The 22504-nt window shown below is 36.2% G+C and overlaps 1 long non-coding RNA gene across 1 annotated transcript in view; it reads left to right on the top strand.

Annotated features, from left to right (window-relative positions):
* The first annotated feature begins 5337 nt into the window (after positions 1-5337).
* Positions 5338-22504, top strand: part of LOC134754984 (uncharacterized) — a 261683-nt gene continuing 244516 nt past the window's right edge. Inside the window, exon 1 of the long non-coding RNA XR_010129001.1 lies at positions 5338-5444. This is a non-coding gene — a long non-coding RNA (uncharacterized LOC134754984). The remainder of the gene's footprint in view (positions 5445-22504) is intronic.

Genomic DNA, 22504 nt, shown 5'->3' with positions numbered 1-22504 from the left:
ATTCTTACTCTAGCTGCGGTTACTAAGTCCACGCAGACGAAGTCGCGGGCAAAAGCTAGTTTATATATAGTGTAGTGCAACTACTTAAAAACACACATAAAAAAAAACATAAAAAATTGATTTGTTCCCTAGTTGGAAGAATAAGGAAAACAAGGTTTAAGAAAAATGTCTTTAGAGGGGAATGTCAAAACAGACGGAATTTAGTCACATAGGAATTCATTGTTATGACTAATACGCTTAACTTGTCATTTATTCAATCAATATGTCCCCAGTAGTAACTATTAGAGAACAGTATTTATTTTTTAATTATCAAATTCCACACTACTTTTTTTAAACCACAAAAAACGCAAAGGGCATGGCACGCGCTGTTGCTTCCCCTTGTGAAGGGGCTTTAAAAATATAAAAATAAATAATTTGCGTTTTTTGACGTTCGCGTGTGGTGCCGATCTACGGTGCCGGGGCCGGGCGGGCAAATGTCAAGCAAGCACGCTTCCGGTATTGTGCGCAACCCTCCTTAACATTTTACCCTCGGTATTTTTTACATCTAATTGTGTTCAAATAAATCTTACTTCCAATCTCAGGGCTTTCTTGCGCTGAGACTTCATCAACGAAATATATTTTAGATCGATCGATAAGATTTAGATAGATCGACGTACTCGTACCTCGTACCTGAAATAGGTTACTACAGTCAGCATCTAAAGTAGCGGATTGTGTTACCTATAGCTTAACAAAAAGATATAATATATGTCTCTATATATAGAACATTTAGATTGTAAGAAAGTATCTGACTTTTAAACGCGAACTGTAGAGATACATAAAATATTCCAGGGTGGCAGATGCTTTTGGTGTGGTACGTTGTTTCATTCCCTACTATTGATGCTGACGTGTGGTGCATTGTTTCATCCGCTACTATCGATGCTGACGTGTGGTGCGTTGTTTCATCCGCTACTATTGATGCTGACGTGTGGTGCGTTGTTTCATCCGCTTCTATTGATGCTGACTGTACTTACCAGATAAACATGGATATTGTTTTTTCACAGATGATGCTTTTGCTTATGTTATAGATCTTTGCTTACCTACTCGTATTTTCATTCAAAATAACACGTTGATCTTGACGCAATGTATATAATTGTAGTTGTGTGACTGCTAATGCTAAATAATGAGGCATAAAAATACGAGTGTGGGTTTAAGAAACGAACGAAGTGAGTTTTTTAAAAGGACCACACGAGTGTTTTAATGCATAATTATGTACAGTTACATGAACTATTTTTTCTACTCGTCGACTATAATCTGTGTATTACAACTTCATATGCAACACTACAACCTTACTCTTTTCAACGTTGGATAGTCTATGGCACTTCCGACTCAAGCATAAGAATTTTATCGATACGGTTTAGTCAATTACAAAATTTTTGAAAATAGAACTTCATACATTTCGATAAAATATTTCTTGTTTAAAGAGACACCATTCAATGCAAATTAGCCTACTTAAACACGCTGCTGCGTCGCATCTGCTTTGTGATTGGTTAGCCAACAAAAACATTTTATTTTATGTTGTAGTTGAAACATTTGCTTCATTAGTCTGTCTGAGCGACATGGCCACTTATACAAAATGAAAAGTGATTTAATTTGTTACAAGTTTTATTAGGTCTATTTTTTTGATATCTTGTACTTATACACAATGAAAAGTGATTTAATTTGTTACAAGTTTTATTAGCCTCCTATTCCTCCTAACTAGTCCAAACAAAGCTACGAATTGAAAAGTTGTGTTCCAAGCATTTCCCTCTATACCTTTTTTTGGGCATTTATTTCCTGGCCTAGTTGTAGTGTTGCATATGAAGTTGTAATACGCAGATTATACTCGACGAGTAGAAAAAATACTATTATCTACACGCACATATTATAAACTCTGTATGATGTATTCACTAACCGCATGTTACAGCCTGCATTGGGGCATCGTTGATCTCTGGCGGAACTCGCGGATATGAGGTGGCCGAAATATCGTTTAAGTCCCCGGCAAGCTCGGCCGAATTGCACCTTCCCATACACATGTAGTTCCGCTCTCATTTTAAAACTACGTTTTGGATTGTAATGAAACTTTGCACATACACTAAAATGAGGTATATCTAGGTCTGAAATTAGTTTATATAGCTTCAGTTTGTAAAACACACGAACTAGAGCAAAAACAAGTTTTGTATGAAAAATTAAATTCGTTGTATTTTTTTAACTATGGTATCGGAAGCTAAATAAACTAATTACAGACATAGATATACCTTATTCTATTGTAAGTACAAAGTTTCAGAGCAATCTAGCTAGTCGTTTTAAAATGAGAGCGGAACTACGTTTGCATGGAGAACCGAGCTTGCCGGAGTTTTGCTATGGTTAGTTTAAAACAATTTAATTTTATACTCACAAACTAATTAAAAGATAAACTGTACGTCAAATGGCGGTAAAATGCGGTAAATGAAAACTTTTTCACGCATGTCACGCATCCGTAGTTTTTTTTTAATTCAAAGACAAACTAGTCTGGGACCGATGAAAGTTGAACCTGAAAAAACGCGGCAATTTTATAAAATCCGTAGCAGGTGGCTCTATGATTACAAGGATTGCATAACTTTTATACTTTTTATAATTTTCATATTCTAGAAATCATAAAAAGTATAAAAATTATCAAAGAGCCGCCTGCTACAGATTTTTTCAAATTGCCGCGCTTTTTTAGGTGCAAATTTCATTAGCCAGACTCTTCATGCGAAATTTTTCAAAATTGCAATACGAATAAAACGTTATCATAATCATAATCATTTATTTTTTATCTCGACTGATATTAGAATATAGGTCAAATCAAATTGTTCTTTTCTCTGAGATGTTTTAAATTTGAATGTAAGTATAATTGGTCAAACCAAATTGCCAGTAAATAAGAACAAAAAAAACTATACTCATCCTTTTCTTTTGGGTGCTAGTACTAGTGTAAGACAAAGAATCAAAGATAGTATGATTCTCTCTGTCTATGTTTGAAATGAGACAGCCTTAACAAACTATAATTATAAAATCAATTTCGATCGATTCGAAGGCGTCATTAGTACGAGCGCTCTTTCGACGCGCGTTAAAAAAGCTGCGCAGAAAGTGATACGTTTCTGCTGTAGTGCAGAAAAGTGGTGTACTCCTCTGAGTCCCCGTCCCACGAGCAACTGGGTTGAAACAAAATTAAAAAAATGTGTCTTTATTTCCCCGCCTGGAACAATTGGTAATTGTTCTAATTTTACTAATCCCGCATTGAATCGTTTTTTATCAAAAATTATGTAAGTAAATTGTTAAAGTAAATTATTCTTGATTTCTTTTGTTGAATTGTATTTACTCGATTCTATAAGGCGGGATCCAAAGGAATACACCAAAAATATTTTTTTTTAAACCTTACACTTGCGTAAATGAGCAAAGGCAGAATCTTATACCTACAGCCACAGTGAAACGTTTGTACAATATTAAATGGGTTTTTAAAGTTATTTAGCACTATATTAATGAAAATAAAACAAAATATAATATTAAAATGCTTATTTTGTTCATTAAATTTATATTTAATATTTAAATTTCTTTAAATACTTTTATTATGTTGGCTAAATGACTAGCCAACATAATAAAAGCCAGCCATAATAATAGTTGCCATTGACTATTGGGAGTTTTAGAACGAAAAAGTTAAAAAATTAAAAAGTAAGAGGCAATCCCTCTGATTTTGATACTATAATGAACAAATCATTTTAAAATTAAAGTTAAAGGTTTGTTAAATGTGTGTTTTCGTAAATATTGTAATCTAAATGTTTTTCGCTAGGGGTTATTTATCTTCACACGTGAATAGTCTCCGATTGCAAGTATTTAAGTCCTTAGGAAGAAAATCATGGCCGTATGTCTATTAGGTAACTTTAATGCTTGGTGTCCTCGCATTCGATATGAAAAGTAGAGTGTTTAACTCTGGTGAAAGGCACCATTTCCGTCTCGGACTATTGGCGCTCTCACTGCGACAGAAATGGGTGCCTTTTAACCCTTGGTTAACAATCTATTATTGAATGACACAAATGGATAAATGTGTATTTATTCACACGATGGGGTGGCGCTTTTTATCAAGCGTTGTTCCATTTTCGACTTTAAGCGTTGGCCGTTAAATCGAATTTAGCGTGCGGGCGGATTTAAGTGGTTTTTTAACGCGCGTTGATTAAGCGCTCGTGTGTGTGGCCTCTAATGCTACTGGGTTTATGATATGTGTGTAGATAAAAACTACACATAACATTCTTGTGGAAACAATCGAACGTGTGTTTTTAGGGATCCGTTCCCAAAGGGTAAAAACGGGACCCTATTACGGGACCCTGCCGAAGCACTGCGGCGCGTCCGGCATGTTCGCTGAGGCGCGAGTAGATGACTTTTTCGCCATTAGGCGGAAAAGAATCGCCTCCATGCTGAGACGGGTGCGCGGCAGCGGCAACAGTCTTCTCGGGGTGTTGGCCGAGTGCCTCGACTGCCCTGTTACTAAGTTTTGAGTGGAGGTGGCCATTGGCAGAGCGAAATAAAGCATGGCAACCTGCGCTCCTGGTCTCCGAGTGGCCACGTCTAACCAATACCTAGCTTTTAGTTTTTACCTAGAGATAGATATTTTTTTAGTTGTACTGTTATTATTTAATTTAGTACTTAACATACTTTTTGAATCTTTATACTAACACCTAACACCGGATCAATGCAGATCTGAAATAAACGATTTTTATTTATTTATTTTTATTTTTATTACTAAGACTCCGCTATCTAGTCTATCGGTCTGTCTGTCACCAGGCTGTATCTCATGAACCGTGATAGCTAGACAGTTGTAATTTTCACAGATGATGTATTTCTGTTGCCGCTATAACAACAAATACTAAAAAGTACAGAACCCTCGATGGGCGAGTCCGATTCGCACTTGTCCGGTTTTTAGGGTTCCGTAGCCAAATAGCAAAAAACGGAACACTTATGGATTCATCATGTCTATCTGTCTGTCTGTCCGTCCGTATGTCACAGCCACTTTTTTCCGAAACTATAAGAACTATACTGTTGTAACTTGGTAAGTAGATGTATTCTGTGAACCGCATTAAGATTTGCACACAAAAATAGAAAAAAAACAATAAATTTTGGGGGTTCCCCATACTTAGGACTGAAACTTAAATTTTTTTTTCATCAAACCCATACGTGTGGGGTATCTATGGATAGGTCTTCAAAAATGATATTGAGGTTTCTAATATCATTTTTTTCTAAACTGAATAGTTTGCGCGAGAGACACTTCCAAAGTGGTAAAATGTGTGTGAAACTTCTAACCCTGTAACTTCTAAAACAAGAGAATGATAAAACTAAAAAAAATATATATTACCATGCAAATTTCCACCGAAAATTGGTTTGAACGAGATCTATAGTAAGTAGTTTTTTTTTAATACGTCATAAATCGTAAATCGCAATTTACTATTGTTTAAATTGTGTAATGTACGGAACCCTCGGTGCGCGAGTCCGACTCGCACTTGGCCGGTTTTTGTATATATGTCGCTGGCAAATTGTAAGAATCCGCCGTTTACAAACGGCGTCGTCAATTTACAAAGGTGAAAACGCAAATTGTAAATTGCAGAAGGCAAATAGGATATTCTAAATTTATTTAGGAATGGTATCAGTCGAGCGAGTCGAGTTGTTTTGACTTTTTGAGGATCAAATGTCTGTATGGGACCCATTGTCTTAAAGCAATACAAAAGTCATAAATGATGGTCAAAGTCTGGAACCCGTACTTTACTGACGAAACGCTTCATACAAAATGGCATTACATCGTGACGTCAGCACGTAACATTGCTATCGCTTAGAAGAGTTAGAAGCCGTGGAAAACAAGGAAATTGCAATTATCGTTTTTTCTCTGCAGTGTCTGCAAGCTCGTTACCACGGATACCACAATGTGCTTTGGTCCAAAATAGTTCAACTTTGGTGTTTTGTTCATGTCCATGTACCAGGATTTGTATTTCGTTAACTAGATGATTGTAGCTATTTGGATTAGATATTTCAGTAAGGCTTGATTTGCTATCTGAAAACACATGAATTTTGAGTTGATCAGCTTTGTCACGTAGCGCATATCGGAGTCCTAATCGTATGGTGAGTAGTTCGGCCTGAAATACCGAGCAGCAATCGTGTAATTTCAGCTTTTTAATAATTGGCTGGCAAGTAGCACTTCGCGGGGCTTCTATTTCTGGGCGGTTTGCCCTTCGGGCATCTGAAGCTACCTAACGAACCTAACCTACTTGTTATCTACCTACGCTTTTTTCCCCAGTGTAATGTTTTCACGGACGTCACACTAAATCAATAGGTAGGTAGGTTAGGTTCGTTATGTAGCATCAGATGCCCGAAGGGCAAACCGCCCAGAAAAACGAACCGCGCGAAGCGGGGCTCCGTCTAGTTAAGTTGTGAATTATTTTTTATTTAAAAGAAATAGCCCGACGAACTCCAGATTTGATGGACACCCCAGTGTTTTTCATAGTTTTGATGTGCAGCGGCACTCGTGGTAAATTAAAGAACTAATTCGACCAAAATTTCGACTGTTAATGTCATAAGGTATTTTACAAAATGCGGACTTTTTATAATTTGCCTTTGGCATTTTACAAACGGCGTCGTCATTTTACAAACGTGAAAACGTTTGTAAATTAACGACGCCGTTTCTAAACGGCGGATTGTTTACAAAATGCCTGCGACATATACTATATTAAAAGGAATGTAATTAGATGCATTTTTAATACGTAAGTACCTGTTAAAACATGGCCTTATTACGAGTGAGAAAATATCAATACTTGTTTCAATATTTGTTGTAGATACATGAGCAAAACAACAGAGTGATACCATTATTTGAGTAACCAGTATCAATGGAAACTTTAGCTAGTAAACAACATTTCTAAATAAATAAGTTTGTCAACCTAGTTATTTTAGTATACTTATGTATACAATTGTATAGCCCTTCCACTAATTCCACTGAACTAAATTCTTACGCTATTATAATTTTGAAAATTACATAATATGTAATTATTAAGCAGCTTAGTTTAGAACTAGGTCTACCTACCGACGACTAATCAGCCGCTCATAATTTAATAGTTAACCACAACAACATACCTAATGGATTTTCGTATGGTAGTGGTAGTACGTAGAACGTTGGCTTTTACTTTAGGTTGTAGTATATTCCTAAAATTATCTATAAATAATAATAATAAATTTATTTCTAACAAACATAAAAATATAAAAACATAAATAATTAAATTAACTAAAAATATCTACATATATTTACAAGTAAAAAATGGGAGCTAGCTCGTGGCCGGATGGTAAGGTGCCCAGAAGGCTGGTAGCATTGCCGCGCTAAATGGCGATGCCAATTCGCTGGGCAAGGAAGTAACCAGCCCTCTGGTCACCCGTAGCATCAGTGAGACGCTTCGCTAGCTCCCTAAATATACAGTGTGCTCCGGGTCCCCAAGGCCCGAGGGTCTCCAGTCTCCATCCCAAACGGCTCAAACATGCAACCAGAATCAATGGCAGCATATTTGCGCCGTTTGAGGTGCTCGGCCGCTGCGGCGGCTGACCCAGCCTTGGTCGAGGTCCCTGGAAGGTGTCTGTGCAAGTGTATCGACGCACGTCGCGTCCCATACTAGGGGCCGGCCCAACTTCCAGGGGACAAGAGCCGTCCGGCCGTTTTCCGTCGTCCCTGGACAGGCCTGTGGGCTCTACGACGGCTCTAGGTTGTAGTTGTACCTATTTCCACGCAAAAACTTCGTGTGACACTAATACATAGTACATTACTACAAACAAAGGCTGGGATATAGCGACTAGCCCACCGTGTGTGATATTAAGGGCAGAGCGAAGCGCGGCCATTTTATGAATACAAGGCCGGCAATAGTTATTTGTGCAACAAGAGAGGAAAGTTGGTTTTTCTTGCGAGTGTTTATTTTGAGTCCCGAGAAAGCGAAAGATTCTATAATTGAATGAATTGAGTGATTCTAAGGTAGAATCTTGAGCGTAGCAAGGGACTCAAAAACACGAAATGTAAAATAACTTTGCTCTCGTGTTGCACACATAATTTTTCACCTCAGTAGAACATATTAGTTTAAAATATATTTCGAATTACACAGAATAAACAGAAAAAAAATGTAATATAATATGTAATATAATGCCATACCATACCATACCATAGCATACCATACCACACCATACCATACCATACAATACCATACCATACCATACCATACCATACAATACCACACCATACCATACCATACCATACCACACCATACCATACCATACAATACCATACCACACCATACCATACCATAGCACACCATACCATACCATACAATACCATACCATACAACCATACCAAACCACACCATACCATACCATACCATACAACCATACCATACCACACCATACCATACCATACCATACCATACCATACCATACCATACCATACCACACCATGCCATACCATACCATACTATACCACACCACACCATACCATACCATACCACACCATACCATATCGTAACAAAAATGTAATAAAAGTATAGAGCAGTTCATGGCCTTCACTAAATTAAAAAGCTACTTTGTTTCACTCCCTGGACATTCCTCACTCCAGGGAGTGACGAAAGTAGGCTTGTTCGAGCTGCTGAGGTGAAAATAATTATTCTGGTGTGTATAGTGCCTATCTCAAAAAAGCGTGTTAATATAAACAAAAAACCATTAAATAACCTAAAACTTCAATATAGGGCGCGACGCGTGTCGCGTGATCAAAAGACAAGGGAACTGCGGTTTCTCCATACAAACGCAGTCCCCATTTTCCTCTCTGGATATTGACATTATGAAAAATGTTTTTACAATGCATGTGCTCGAAAAGTGCGTTTCCTACGGAGCCATATCATGCGGAAAGTAATACTTTTCCGCACTAGTGCTTTTTGTTTACAATTTTTTAATAATTAAACTTATTTGCCATTATATGTTTTTTTTATTTACTCGCACAATGCATAGTAAAACATTGTAGGATACAAGTGCGTAAAGATGATTTCCGCACTTGTTGCATAAATAGCTATTACATAATTTGATGTATATTAACTTTGTAGCAGACAAGCCGCTTTGCAGCATTGGGCCTTTGTAGTAATGTACTATCGTTAGGTACTCGACAAGTATCATTGACTACTAAATATGTTTGGAAAATTGTTTGTTTAAAGTAATAATAGCAAATACACATTAGGTTATCTCTAATTTTAATAACACGCTTTGTCGGCTAATTTAAGTTATTCGGCCCTACGCCATTTTCCGTTATTCTCTTATTATGTAAACGAAGACAAACTACAGTACACAATACACCGAATCTTAACGCCATTGTCTATTAATCAAGTTAAAGGGATTTGGCTGGCAAGAACCGGCCGCCTTTGACAGTCTGTGACGGGCAACCCTTTTTTAATGCGGCCGCGTGGAAGTGCCGTTAGCCGGTAATATTTGGAACAATCTATTTGGCGATTTTCTAAGCTTTTTATGACCGTCAGCACAGTCGGACGCCGCGCATTGTTCTCGCTGAATACAGATAGATATTTGCATATACAATGTAAACTTTGGCATTATTGCCATCGGCGGGCACTTTTTATGTACCTAAAGCAATTGTTTATATTGTTTTAAAAAAAGGGCAAAAACAAAATGTAAATTAAAAGAAAATACAACCCACATGACAATAGTGATTCTACAAATAAATCTATTCAGCGCTGTGAAATCCTGCCTCTGTTTTTGTGTGGGTTTTATTTATTACTAACGAATTAAATATGAATGGCAAGAGGTACTCATTCGCTTTCTAAACTTCAAAATTCATGGGTGAATTTTGTTAATTATGGGTCAAATGTTGGTTAAATACTTTTGGTAGGTAATTACGACGACGAATGTCATTCGAAGTCGTCAACGACATTCAGAATTATTTGCGTTTAGTATGCAATGAATAATCAGTTCATAAATATATAAAATGTTAATGGTCAAATGTTAGGTACTTACTTACCTATACAAAGAAATCTACATTTACTTATTTCTACATTTCTTTATTAAGGTACAAAATATGACATTAAGTACAAAAAATAAAAATAAACCGGCCAAGAACATGTCGGGCCGTGCTCAGAGTAGGGTTTCGTAGTTACCCGTCCGTCCCAATCGGCTGCCTTGATCGAGGGCTATTAGTAAAGTAACATGGATGTAAGTACTTTTACATGTACATGACATGCAAAAAGGTATAGTTACGTAATACGCGAATCTATAAGAGTTTCTAGAACTACGGAACCCTAAAATAAGTGCCAATTATAGGTATATCACTAGTCAAGTGCATTGGCAAAATATTAATATTGGGCTACCTATTTATTTCATGAAATAATCTCTAAAGTTTTTGCCTAAGGTAAAACTATAATACTTTACTTTACTTATACTGGGTGGGGTGGTCCTGTAACACGAGCAATAAATTAAACTGTAGGCCGTACTCCTCAAACTGACCAACATTTGTTCATCGACTTTTAATAATAAATAACTTGTCACCGTCTGCCCGAAATAAAATTGCATGCCGTTTTATTGGCAGGCGTCCGGTTTCTTATTTCATAGTTCAGTACTTAGTCCATCGCTTTCACCGAATAAACTAGTTCATTTTAGATTCCTGATAACTGTCAGTAGTCCTTACACCCTGGCGGGTGGGGTGCTGCCTCTGCGTGCGTACTATGACGTCCCATCCGCTCCTGTAAGGGTACACCCCTTACATTTAAATTTTCATTTTATTTCGTGTCAAAAGGGCCTCTACGTGTTGGCTTCGGTTCCGCGCACGTCTCTCAAAGGTCCGGAACACCATTGTTCCGTGATGGGAAAAACATACAAATAATAACTTGTATTTTCATTTTTAGTACACATCAAAGTTCGTTGTAGGAAGCAATGTAGAATGTAGGTAGGTATTGCGAACTCTAGTAGATATGTTTAAAGCGTGACAAACAACGTCAATTACAACATATGATGATAGTGTAGGTACATTGAACCTAATAATTAATTTGTATGAAAAATAGGAAGTTTAAAAACTTCATAAGTTTTAAAAGTATGTATTATCGTTTGAAGAGAACATTATAAGATTTATTTTATAAGTCTTAATTATTAATTACTGGGCCCACCTGTGCCCTGTTTATCAAAAGCTTGTAGCTTGTAATACAAGCGGAACTCACTTTTTGACAGCTTTTGTTAGAAAGGGACTTCCACTTGTATTACAAGCTACAAGCTTTTGATAAACAGGGCACCTGTCTAACAATAGTGTTAGGTATATAATCGTACTTAATTTATTCAATATCTAGATAGTTATTTTTATCAGCATTTTGTCTACTTTCCAGCAACAGAAAAAAATTACACGTTATAATATAACAATGACAAAACGTAATTAATTTAATTACTTATTGTTTTATTCTGAACTAAATTTACCAAAATACGTATATAACCCCAATGTGTATTGTGAACTATTCTCACGAACGAACGTCTTGAAGATTCATGGGACATCTACAAAAGGGTGAAAGTATGATTTGGGCACCTTTTTTATTCAAATCTATTTCAATAAATAACTGAACAAAGAGTTTGCAATCGTTATTATTATAACGTTTTTGCTTAAAGATGCATAACTCGCCCAAGGTATTTTTTTGACAAGGTAATATCTGGGATAACATTTGAAAAAGGAATGTGCATGTGGCTGTAAAGGGACAGTGCAGGTACCCACTTGCGTTTTTGCATTTCCTTTCCATATTTTTTACAATAAAAACTTTCTTTTAAATAAATAATCCTGACATTTGCTTGACAGGGATTCATCTTAAAATAATAATTGCAAATGTTGCAGAAGTTGGATCTTTGTAAAGGCATATGTCTATTATATACCCTACCCGTAAACTACTTATTTCGTTTTCATAGGCCCGAGCCCGACGGAAGTATTGGGTTTATTGTTATTATTATTTTACAACTATATTCAGTACCTATAGATACTAGTGCCTATTGTATCTAAAACGTATGTATAATATTATAAAGATACGTTAAAATTCCATGAAATGGCGAATTTTCTAGATGGATCCGTATCAGCATGTTAATAAATCGCGACTGTGTAAACAACAAATAAATACCGCTTTGCTTTTACTTATCCATTTTTTTTGGTATGTAACATTATGAGAACCGAATGTGAAACATTCATTAGGAACCGTTTCACTAACAACCAACAGTAGAAGAGGCTGCGTATAAGTAATGCTTGTTTCAATTTCCGTCAATACAGAGTAGGTAAGTATACCTAATAGGTAATAGGAACCTTCAGACAAAAATTTACTCGTGGGAAAATAAAAACAACCGGCGAAAGGTACATCCGTACGAGTACACTACGCGCACGCCACTCGTAACATGTGAAAACTGTACCTACCTAAGAATTCACACAAGTGAGGTGTATAAATGGTGTTTTTTCAAGTCTATATTGTGCCAGATGAATTAAGAATTTTTACTACGGTGTCCACTGTCCACCCTGTAAATGTATGATTTCGCCGTGTTTTCTCGTGACTTCGAATAGACAAGTTGTAGAGTATTCAGCTTGGAGGGTTGAAAAAAAAAACCCTCTGTGGTCTGTGGTTACTGTGATCAATTGATCAAGCGCATAATTTTCGACGTGTAACCATAACGCTCGAGCAAGAAACTAAACGATTGAACAAGACGAGGAGATTTGTCTATCGCTACCGACATCAAATGGGGTGATGTTTCAGATTTTAAATCGGATTAAGAAATGTTGTATCCTTACCTAAGTTTAAGCTACAGGTGGTGGTGTCGATTGCGTGACTGATATTGTCACACTCGTTACTCGGAACGTGTTTGTATGCCCAACTACTCGGCTATTGACTATTCCTCATCGGACTATTGTCATTTTAATTAATTAATACTTAGTTTAATGTTTAGATAAAACAAGATAAAACAATTTCTGCCTACTAATCCGGTGGCCTTAATATGTTTTCAAAAGTTAGGAAAGGGTGCGTTTATCCCGATTATTTGTGCCGACCGATCAGACTTAAAAAAATGGCCAAGAGCATGTCGGGTCATGCTCAATGTAGAGTTCCGTAGTTAAGTACCCGTCCTTCACAATACACTGCCTTGAACGAGAACGGGAAGTATCATGTACAGTCAAATCATTTAATTTCCGTAAGATTTCGCACCTTGTCACAGTAACAATTAATATAAAAGTCGCTATTGACCTCATAATATTGTCACTGTGACAAGGTACGAAATGGTACTGACATTAAATCCCTTGACCTGTACGGTCAGTTAAACTATTAGATTAGCACCCCTGTATACAAATACGTATGATTACCACACTCGTGTTTTAAAGCCGCTCATTATGTATCAGTTGCATAAGCTACTATATATTGTCGTACGGGAGTCTTCTCAGGAGAGGAGAGTTCTGGTCTTCCTGAGCAGTTCCATTTCAAATCTAAATCTAAATGCAAATGCTTGTTTTCTAGATAAGTCCAGGTCTAGGTCCAGGTCCAGATCTAGGTTCAGGTGCGGGTTCAGGTCCAGGTTCGGATCCGGGTCCGGTTAAGATTTGAGGAGTTCCGTTCCCTCGATTTCTCATAGATTCCTTCATCGAAACTGGGTTTTAACAAAAACGGGACCAATGTGTATGTATATGTTATGGGCAACTTGATAAGTCTGGTCACTGTGAATAATACACAATGCCCGCATCAAGTGGGCAATGTAATTAAAACTTTGACCGGTCAGTATGAATAATGACGTACCTTGGGCAATGTAATGAAACTTAGAACTGCAACCTAGCACATAAAGGAACTGCTTACAGAAGATTGGTTTAGGTTAGATTAGAACTACCACCCCCCACAGAAATAAACTGGACTTATATTGACCGGGATATAGACCGTGATTACCTTTTGTATTATTTGTAAACTAAACTACGTTGTACGTTGTACTGTATTTGTAGAAATAAACTGCTTCCACCACGGCGCGACCAAATTTATCACGTTGCCCGGCTAGAAGTAAGGAAGTATACATACTGCTCGGTCCAAGTGATCTCAAACCTTGATTTATCAAATGGACCACGGGCCGTCGGGCATTATTAATATGGATAGGCCAAAGTAATAAATTTATCACTTTGCCCGACGGACAGACAGAGAAACAGACGGACATGGCGAAACTATTCCTAGTTGACTACGGAACCCTACCAATAACCCATCTATAGATATTTATTTCATTTATAATATTAAAAAGTTTGTCCCCTTAATGGTCCAATTATTGTTAGGATAGGTACTGATGATAAAATAAATGTGAAGTCGAATTCTTCCTTTCTATGTATTAGGTACCTATTGAGAAGCCTATTAACTGATAACAGCATGGCTTAGAATAAATTGTTAGTGCCAGATAATCTCTACGTGCTTTTAATTAAACACATATGGAAAATACTGCAGACGTAATTCGTATCGCACACAGGCACGGGAAGAATGTGTCGTTGTCGTTTTAAAAAAAGAACAATATATAATATATTTATATGTAAACGATCATACATGTAAATAGATAACATTTATATGATAAATGAATTAAGAATGAAATTAATGAAATTTCGGGTTATTCCCAACTGTCCACCAAGTTGATACCAATAATAATTTTGTACAATACTATACAATAATTTTTATTTGCAAAAAAAGGGTCACGTTTACAGGTCTTAATGTAAGTAACCAGTGGTTTGTTTCACCTTTTCAGCTGTGTACAACAGCATGCAAATCCACGAAGGCATCTTAAAAATATGTAATTACAATACTAATAAAAATAACGTTGTAACTAAACTGACCTAAGCTACGTAACTTTATTTATATTATCACTGCTGACTTCTGCAAACTGAAATGGATAATTGGGCTGTTACTGTTACCATCTGCTACTTGAATGGCATAAAATCTTTTCTACCGTGGTTTCGTTTAGCAACGTGACCGAATAGTGGAATGAAAAAACTGAACACTATGAGTGGTCATCAAACAACAGCTGTCCTGACCGAGAAAAAAGAGCAGGTTTAGAAAAAAAATCATATGTATAGTGGAGCGTGCCGCTGCCGCCTGAGTTGAACCCCGCCTCTTATCAACTTTGGTCGGGTTTCATTTATTCAGAGATCTGCGGGCTACGGGACCTACGGGTGGCGGGTGGCCGACTGGCCGCTGGCCGTCCGCGTCCGCTCGGAACACGCTACAATTACTTCAATATTCTACAGTGGATGCCAGCCAATCTCATATCAAAAATATTTTTTAACAACTTTCCTATACCTGTTATGATTAATTGATACAGTAAAATAAAACTATTCAATACAGAGCTTAAAATATTATTAAAATAGGTAAACACGAGACTCGAGAGATAGGTATCTATCTACCAATATATTATATTGCCTATATACAATAAATGTATTCGGTATAGATAAAGTTCAATGAGATCTAATGTTTAGAATAGATAACCATTAGACGGTAGATCTAATAATATCTAAACTATAAATTCTCTTAACTGTGAAAACATATTTTTTTAACATGGTGCCATTATTATATTTTAAATTTAATTTAATTCTTAATAGCTGGGTGTGTGTGAAAAATCACAAATTAGCCATTGATCGTTGACGGATGTTTAAAAAACGTGTAGGCGCCGTTTTTGTAATACATATATCGACAATTAATAACTAAACGTCTGAAAAGGTTTCACAGAATCTATTAATTGATATTTGACTGTTTTTTAAGGAATTCTTCGCAGTAATTCAACCGTGTCGACGTTAATAGTTTTAAAATGTATAGCATTAACACATTTTATTATAGAAATCTTTATCTAAATTGTATAGTGTCAATATTATTACCAGTTAGGTTATTTGATTCTATATTTAGTTTAACCAGATAAAGGTAAGAAAACAATCTAATTAGCCTTACTAGTTTAAGTGATTGATAACTATAGATACAATTATACGAATATAGATACAATTTAAATACATACAATGTAACTACATAAGATTTACTTAAAATATAAGTGTCTGGTTAACTTTGTGGTTTTTGTGCGGGGAAATCGCATTTTACGCAGGTCCCCGAGTTTTTTGCGTACCAACCAAGTAACCACCTGCGCGCGCACGATCCCGACAAAAAAAGTGTGCATTATTCGATGAGGTACCGATTCATATATTACTCGAATACGTGTTTGACATTCTTCTGAGGGCGGGCAGTAGTGTTCAGACTATAATTTTTAGGTTTATTTTAAGAGTTTATTTAAAGACAAGAATGAAAGTGCGTTTTAGCGGTTTACTAGCATATTTTGATGTATATTAACCATAGCTATAATATATGTTTGACTTTTTTATTTTTGAAAAAATTTGGAGCGAAAAACAGATTTCATACAAATTTTAAAATGCTCCTAACTTATAATTAAAGATTCCAAAAAAACAAACATAGGGGCATAGCTGTAGTTGATATACGACAAACTGTCAAAATATTTTTAATAATGTTAATATCCAGAGGAGGATTAATATCATTTGTCCACGTTTGTATGAAAAGGCGATTTCGCGCGGCAACGGTGTAGTGTATCCTCTTAAAATACAAAGTCAACGATTGAATTGATGTAGTCCTCAAACAACTAAACTGTCAAAACTACACTGGACTGGCTATTGAAGGCATTGGTCTGCTTAAGAGGAAGGGGACGAGTGGGGTGACTGCTTCTCCATATAAACGTAGTCCCCATTTTCCTCTCTGGACATTGACATTTCTGGAAAATATTATTACATAATTTGATGTATTTTAAAATTAAATTATTTTACGGTTTAGACTCATTTGTTTTAGTCACTCGCGCGACATGAACCGAACCGAACCGTAAAATGATTTAATGTTAGTATGTCTCACAACAGTTTAAATTCGATGATTGATGTATTTTATTCGATTTTTGATTAATATAATTATTATAAATTCCATACAATTTTTTATATAGCTTCTCTTATAATAAATACCAATTCGAAATAAATCAGACGAAGGGGTATAGTAGTGGTTGATATACATTCAATTGTGTGAAAATATTTTCATTTTCAATAATATCCAGAGCAGAAATGAGGTAGGTATAAACATTAAGATGACTGCGATCTCATGAAATACGCGCCCACGACTGGTAGAATTCTCGAATATACATAGTACTTATGTAGGTATACTATAGGCATCTTATTGCCTAACACCTAACCTAAAATACACGAACAACTTCTCCTCGGATGTCACTGTTCCAAGTACTTCTTATTCAGTTACTCCGAATTCTTTTGAAACGTTTTTTATTTGCCATCTATTTACGTGAAAACTGCAACATCCGCTGGATTTGGGTCAGGCGTCAATTGCTTACGCTTAGTCAGTGCTCTGTGGAAACGGATAACGATATTGTGACTATCTACACTGTTTAATAAACAAATTTTATTATTTATTCTTTAGAATTTGATTAAGGCCAATAATATCTGCAGGTGTGTCGGAATGGGATACATACTAAATGGCCATTGGTCAGTAATCTTAACTTGACAATTTCCTTTACTTTACTTTCTTTGTCGAAGAAAATTATGATTCCCTTGTGGGTGGTAAAATATATCCTGCAAAGCGGCCGTATAGTATTCAAATCAAAGCGTTACTAACGTGCTGCCAACCTTTTGACGAACGTTGGTAACTAACTCAACCAAGAACTAGTAAAATCCTTATAAGTTCGTAGGACCAATAAAATTTTAGTGATAATAGGCTATTTGACAAATTTTTGAAAATGGTTTTAATTGATTGTTTATGACTTAATAATTACACTACATTGATATTTCCGTGAAATTTACTGTATTAAATATAAAAAAACAATGTTAAAGTTTATTTATTTTGAACGCGCCTTAAACGCTGTTTTTGCAAAGGGGTTAATCACGTGACACGTGTGACGTCACACGCGAGTAGACTCAGTCAATGACCTTAGTAAATCTTATGGTTTATGTGCATTGAATTGATTATTTCACTGTTAAATGGTATATAAATGGTGTATAGTGCCGCAATGTTCAAGTACGACTATAAAAAATCCAGACAAATTGTTTGTTTCCGTTCCAACGAATCCCAAAAAAAGAAAAATGTGTTTAAAACTAGCGCGAGGAGACCCAAAGAGCATTTTAGCGCATACAAATGTTTTTATGTGTGAAGACCACTTCGATGTAAGTAATATTTAACTGTAAATAAATATGGTAGTTAAAGCAGCGGATTTTGTTGTATTTAACGAAACAAGATCTAGGTATTTAATGTATTACTACATAACCTCATAACATAGCTCTTTCAGCATTAGTAGGTAGTTAGTAGCATACTTTTTCTTTCAAACTAAAGTGCAGTATATATATCGCATATATATCGTCGTCGTATTCGTATCATCGAAATCGAAATGTTCGTAAATAAACAATTTCTACGTATACTCACACAGGTGTTTTTACATTTCTAAGTTCCGCAGCATCCGGATTATCTTTAAAGAAAAGTGCAACCATTAATGCGTCTATGTCTGGTAGGTTGCCGATATCAGCTTTCACATATTTCGGCTCCATTTTGAGATTCTTATGAATATTGTGCTAATATATAAGAAAACTGTGGAACAATAACTAAAATTAACTAAATACAAATAAAACAGTTAAAACACTCAAGGCAATCAAGAATGTTTACCCGCGTGTCACGTCATCCGAGCGTTGACCAATCACAGAGCGTTCACGTCCCTGATGAAATTTCAAAAAATATTAAATTTTCTTTCGTTTATTTTCGAAAAACTAATTAATTATCATTAAATAAATGGTTTGAGAATCTAATAAAAAACACCAGATTTAGCTTTATTTAATGATTTTAAGTCACAAACCTTAAAATTCCATAATAAACGTTTGTTTTTTAATAATTATGTTAAATATAATTCTAAACGCACAAGTTAAGTCGATGCAATTTCAAAACGCATCATTGACATTTCATACGTCAGAAATGTCAACATTGTCAACAAAAATTTTACTTAAAAACTTCTCACGTAAAAGTACAGAATTTCCAGTTTTTAACCGACTTCAAGATTTCAAAAGGAGGAGGTTATCAATTCGGTTGTGTTTTTTTTTAATGTTTGTTACTCCATAACTCCGTCATTTCTGGACCGATTTTGAAAATTCTTTTTTTGATTGTAAGTATATACATACAGATTGGTCCCGTTTTTGTCAAAACGCAGTTCTGATGATGGGATCCATGAGGAATCGAGGGAACTCCTCAAATGTTAAGGGCTTAAATATAGTGATTTTAGTATTTTCATCAACAAATCAAGCACTTACATTTAAAAAAGTGACATTTGATGAAGTGGAACTGCTGATGATGATCAGAACGGAACTCTTCAATGACGCATAGTTCACGTTAGGCGATTTGTCCTCTTCGTTATGTTTGTTAAGCAAGTTAGGTTTTCAAGAAACATTTTTGTCAAGCTCGAGTTCTGATGATGGGATCCATGAGGAATCGAGGGAACTCCTCAAATGTGAAAGGCATACATATTGTGATTTTTGTATTTTCATCAACAAATCCAGCATTTACATTTAAAAAAGTGAAATTTGATTAAGTGGAACTGCTGATGATGATCAGAATGGAACTCTTCAATGACACATAGTTCACGTTTGGCGATTTGTTCTCTTCCTTATGGACCCAGACCCAAACTTGGACCCGGACTCGGACCCGGACCCGGGTCTGGACATGGACCCCAACTCGGATCCGGACCCGGACCGAACTCTGACCAAAACTTGGACCCGGACAGCCGGACACGGACCCGGACTCGGATCCGGACCCAGACCCGGACCCGGAAATGCTACTAGAAAAGTGGGTTAGGTTAGGTTAGAACTGTGACCCTTACAGAAACGAAATGCTATCAGATAAGTAGGTTAGGTTAGGTTAGGTTAGAACTGCGACCCTTACAAAAACGAAATGCTACTAGAAAAGTGGTTGGTTTTACCTCATTTTCTACATTATTAGGCAATATTATAATAATTAGGCAAATAGGCAAAATTAGTCAAAAGATGGATTTCATTGTCTGGAATCTAAGAGTGCACCATCAACAATAAGTAAACTTTCAGCGGCATCTCCCATTGAAGTCGGTTTTTTTTCTTAAAAATTATTTGTTATAATATTGTTAAAAAATGAGTGATTCCAGTTGATGAAGATGATCTAACGCCTGTGGATGTTGCACTTTCCTCGCTATAGTGAGGGGAAAAGTTTTGTGTTACACACGGGTGCAAATTTATTTTACTTCTCGTGTGTTAAAACACTCGCTACGCTCAGGATTCTAGTTTAGAAGCACTCGCTTCGCTCGTGGTTCAACTATAGAATCCTTTCACTTGCTCGTGTTTCAATTCCACACTCGCGGGTAAAATACAACTTTGCACCCTTGTATAACAAATAACTATTATTAGTTTATTATCTTTCAGGATGACAGGAATTCGTTATATATTTTTAATGTTGTCAAATACCATATTATTACGAATTTAACTGGTTTATTGCAATCGTCATTTAGAAGTTTATGGCACATCACATTTTAACACAGCTATAAGGAATAGCAAACCTGATTACTTGATATTAATTTCATCATGACATACAATACAAATCCTCTTTATTGCACAACCTCAGAATAATTGTACATGGAAACACAAATAATACATGAAGACAGAGGTACAGCTAGGTACAGTAGATTAGAGTAGACCTTCACGGTTTGAGGCTCCATCAGGCTCTCATGAGCCGTAGCAAAACAGCCGGGACAAACGCTATGAAGATGATGTTGACCTTTACGTTTTTTGTGAAAAAGTCTTGGTTAAGTACCTATCGGCTGCAAATATTTTTGACCTACCTTGGATCATCTACTGAACAGGGGGTTGAGTCTCACATACCTACTCGTCGTACATAATGTTTGAATTTAGCTCGATGTCTGGTCATAATTTAGCAAGCAAGCAACGGCGACCATTAGATAAGGTCCATCAATAAAAAATATTAGCGCATCTTCTTAATAGAAAAGTGAACCTACGCAAAAATAAGACTTTGTGAGACTTTACTCGTAGCAATCGCAGGTACCTACCTCGGTAAAAGCGACTCGAGCTCACCGACCGACGCGTCGCGCATTTTCAAACGAAACACTTCACTTATTTTGAAACACCATTTAGCCCATCGCAGGTTTTATGAATATTCATATGAAGTTTTTACCCGTAACGGTGACATAAAATTGTATTGTTTGGTAAAAAATAGCCACTTCATAAATAACAATCATGTATTGAAACAAAAGAATAGGTTATTTTTAGAAAATAGCGACTCGGCGTACCTATTCTATAATCTATTGTTATATCTTTCTACACGAAAACTAAGGCTATTCGCAGGTATCTGCTGGCATGTAAGAATGTATCATATGTACGAGTAGGGTAAAGGCACCAGTGCTCAGCCATGCACCAGTGGTCAGCCTTTCTTGCTTATTTTTGGCTGTAATTTATCAAACCTTTTCTAATTTTCATGTGAAAAGTAGGTGATATTATAAATTGATAAACTATTAACTGAAAAATAGTTTAATTTTTAAAAGAATTGTCTAGCATAAGCCACAACACTACTTCAAAGAAGTGCTGTTTTCTGACATGAAGGATCATGTGATATGCGCCATTTTTACACACTTTTATTTAGCTTCACTGAGTATATACCTACCTTTGTATATAGGGTGCCCATGAGGAAGGGGAAAAATTTAAACAGCGTATTCCTGACTATATTTAAAGTTAGAAATGTTAATTAACGTCTGCTAAATTAGGCTCGGTTTTAGAGATATTTCCATTTTTGTGTAAAAATGTTGTAATCTCCAGTATGAAATACCTTTATGATTGCGACGTTGCGAGACTTAAACATCTAATTTGACTGTAAAACTCAAATCCAGTTCTGTGACTATGAGTGTTTAGCATGACATTGTTTACGTGTCACTTAGTATCAACAGAAATATCGGCGTATTATTTTTTAATAAATAAAAATGAAGAACGAATCCAAGAGATAGCATTGAGGATACCCAATGCAAATAAATCGATAGGCCTATTATGGCTAAGAATAGAGTGATCGTATTTTTTTGCAAATGTTTTACGTGTTTACTATTGAGAGCGTCCACTGATGCCAGGGGGCAAGGAATCAAAGAGTGATAGGTTTGTGCACTAAACCCAACGTTTGTTTCACATGCAGATTACTCCTGCAAAGTAACTGGACTAAGTAACCCCAAAATTCGAAGTTCACAAATTTCGGGCATCTCTCTGTCACTCCAATTCCGCCTTCATTGGAGTAAAAGAGAAATATTTCCGCAATTTGCGAATTTCTGCCAACCGAACGTTAGAAACTAGGTCTTGCTCTCCGGAGGATGTTGTAGAAGACGCCGCCGTGAGATATGACTGGGAGCTTGG

Source organism: Cydia strobilella, chromosome Z (genome assembly GCF_947568885.1).
Source record: "Cydia strobilella chromosome Z, ilCydStro3.1, whole genome shotgun sequence".
Lineage (NCBI taxonomy): Eukaryota > Metazoa > Arthropoda > Insecta > Lepidoptera > Tortricidae > Cydia > Cydia strobilella.
Note: the sequence above shows the minus strand (reverse complement) of the source record. Positions and strands in the feature narration are given on the sequence as shown.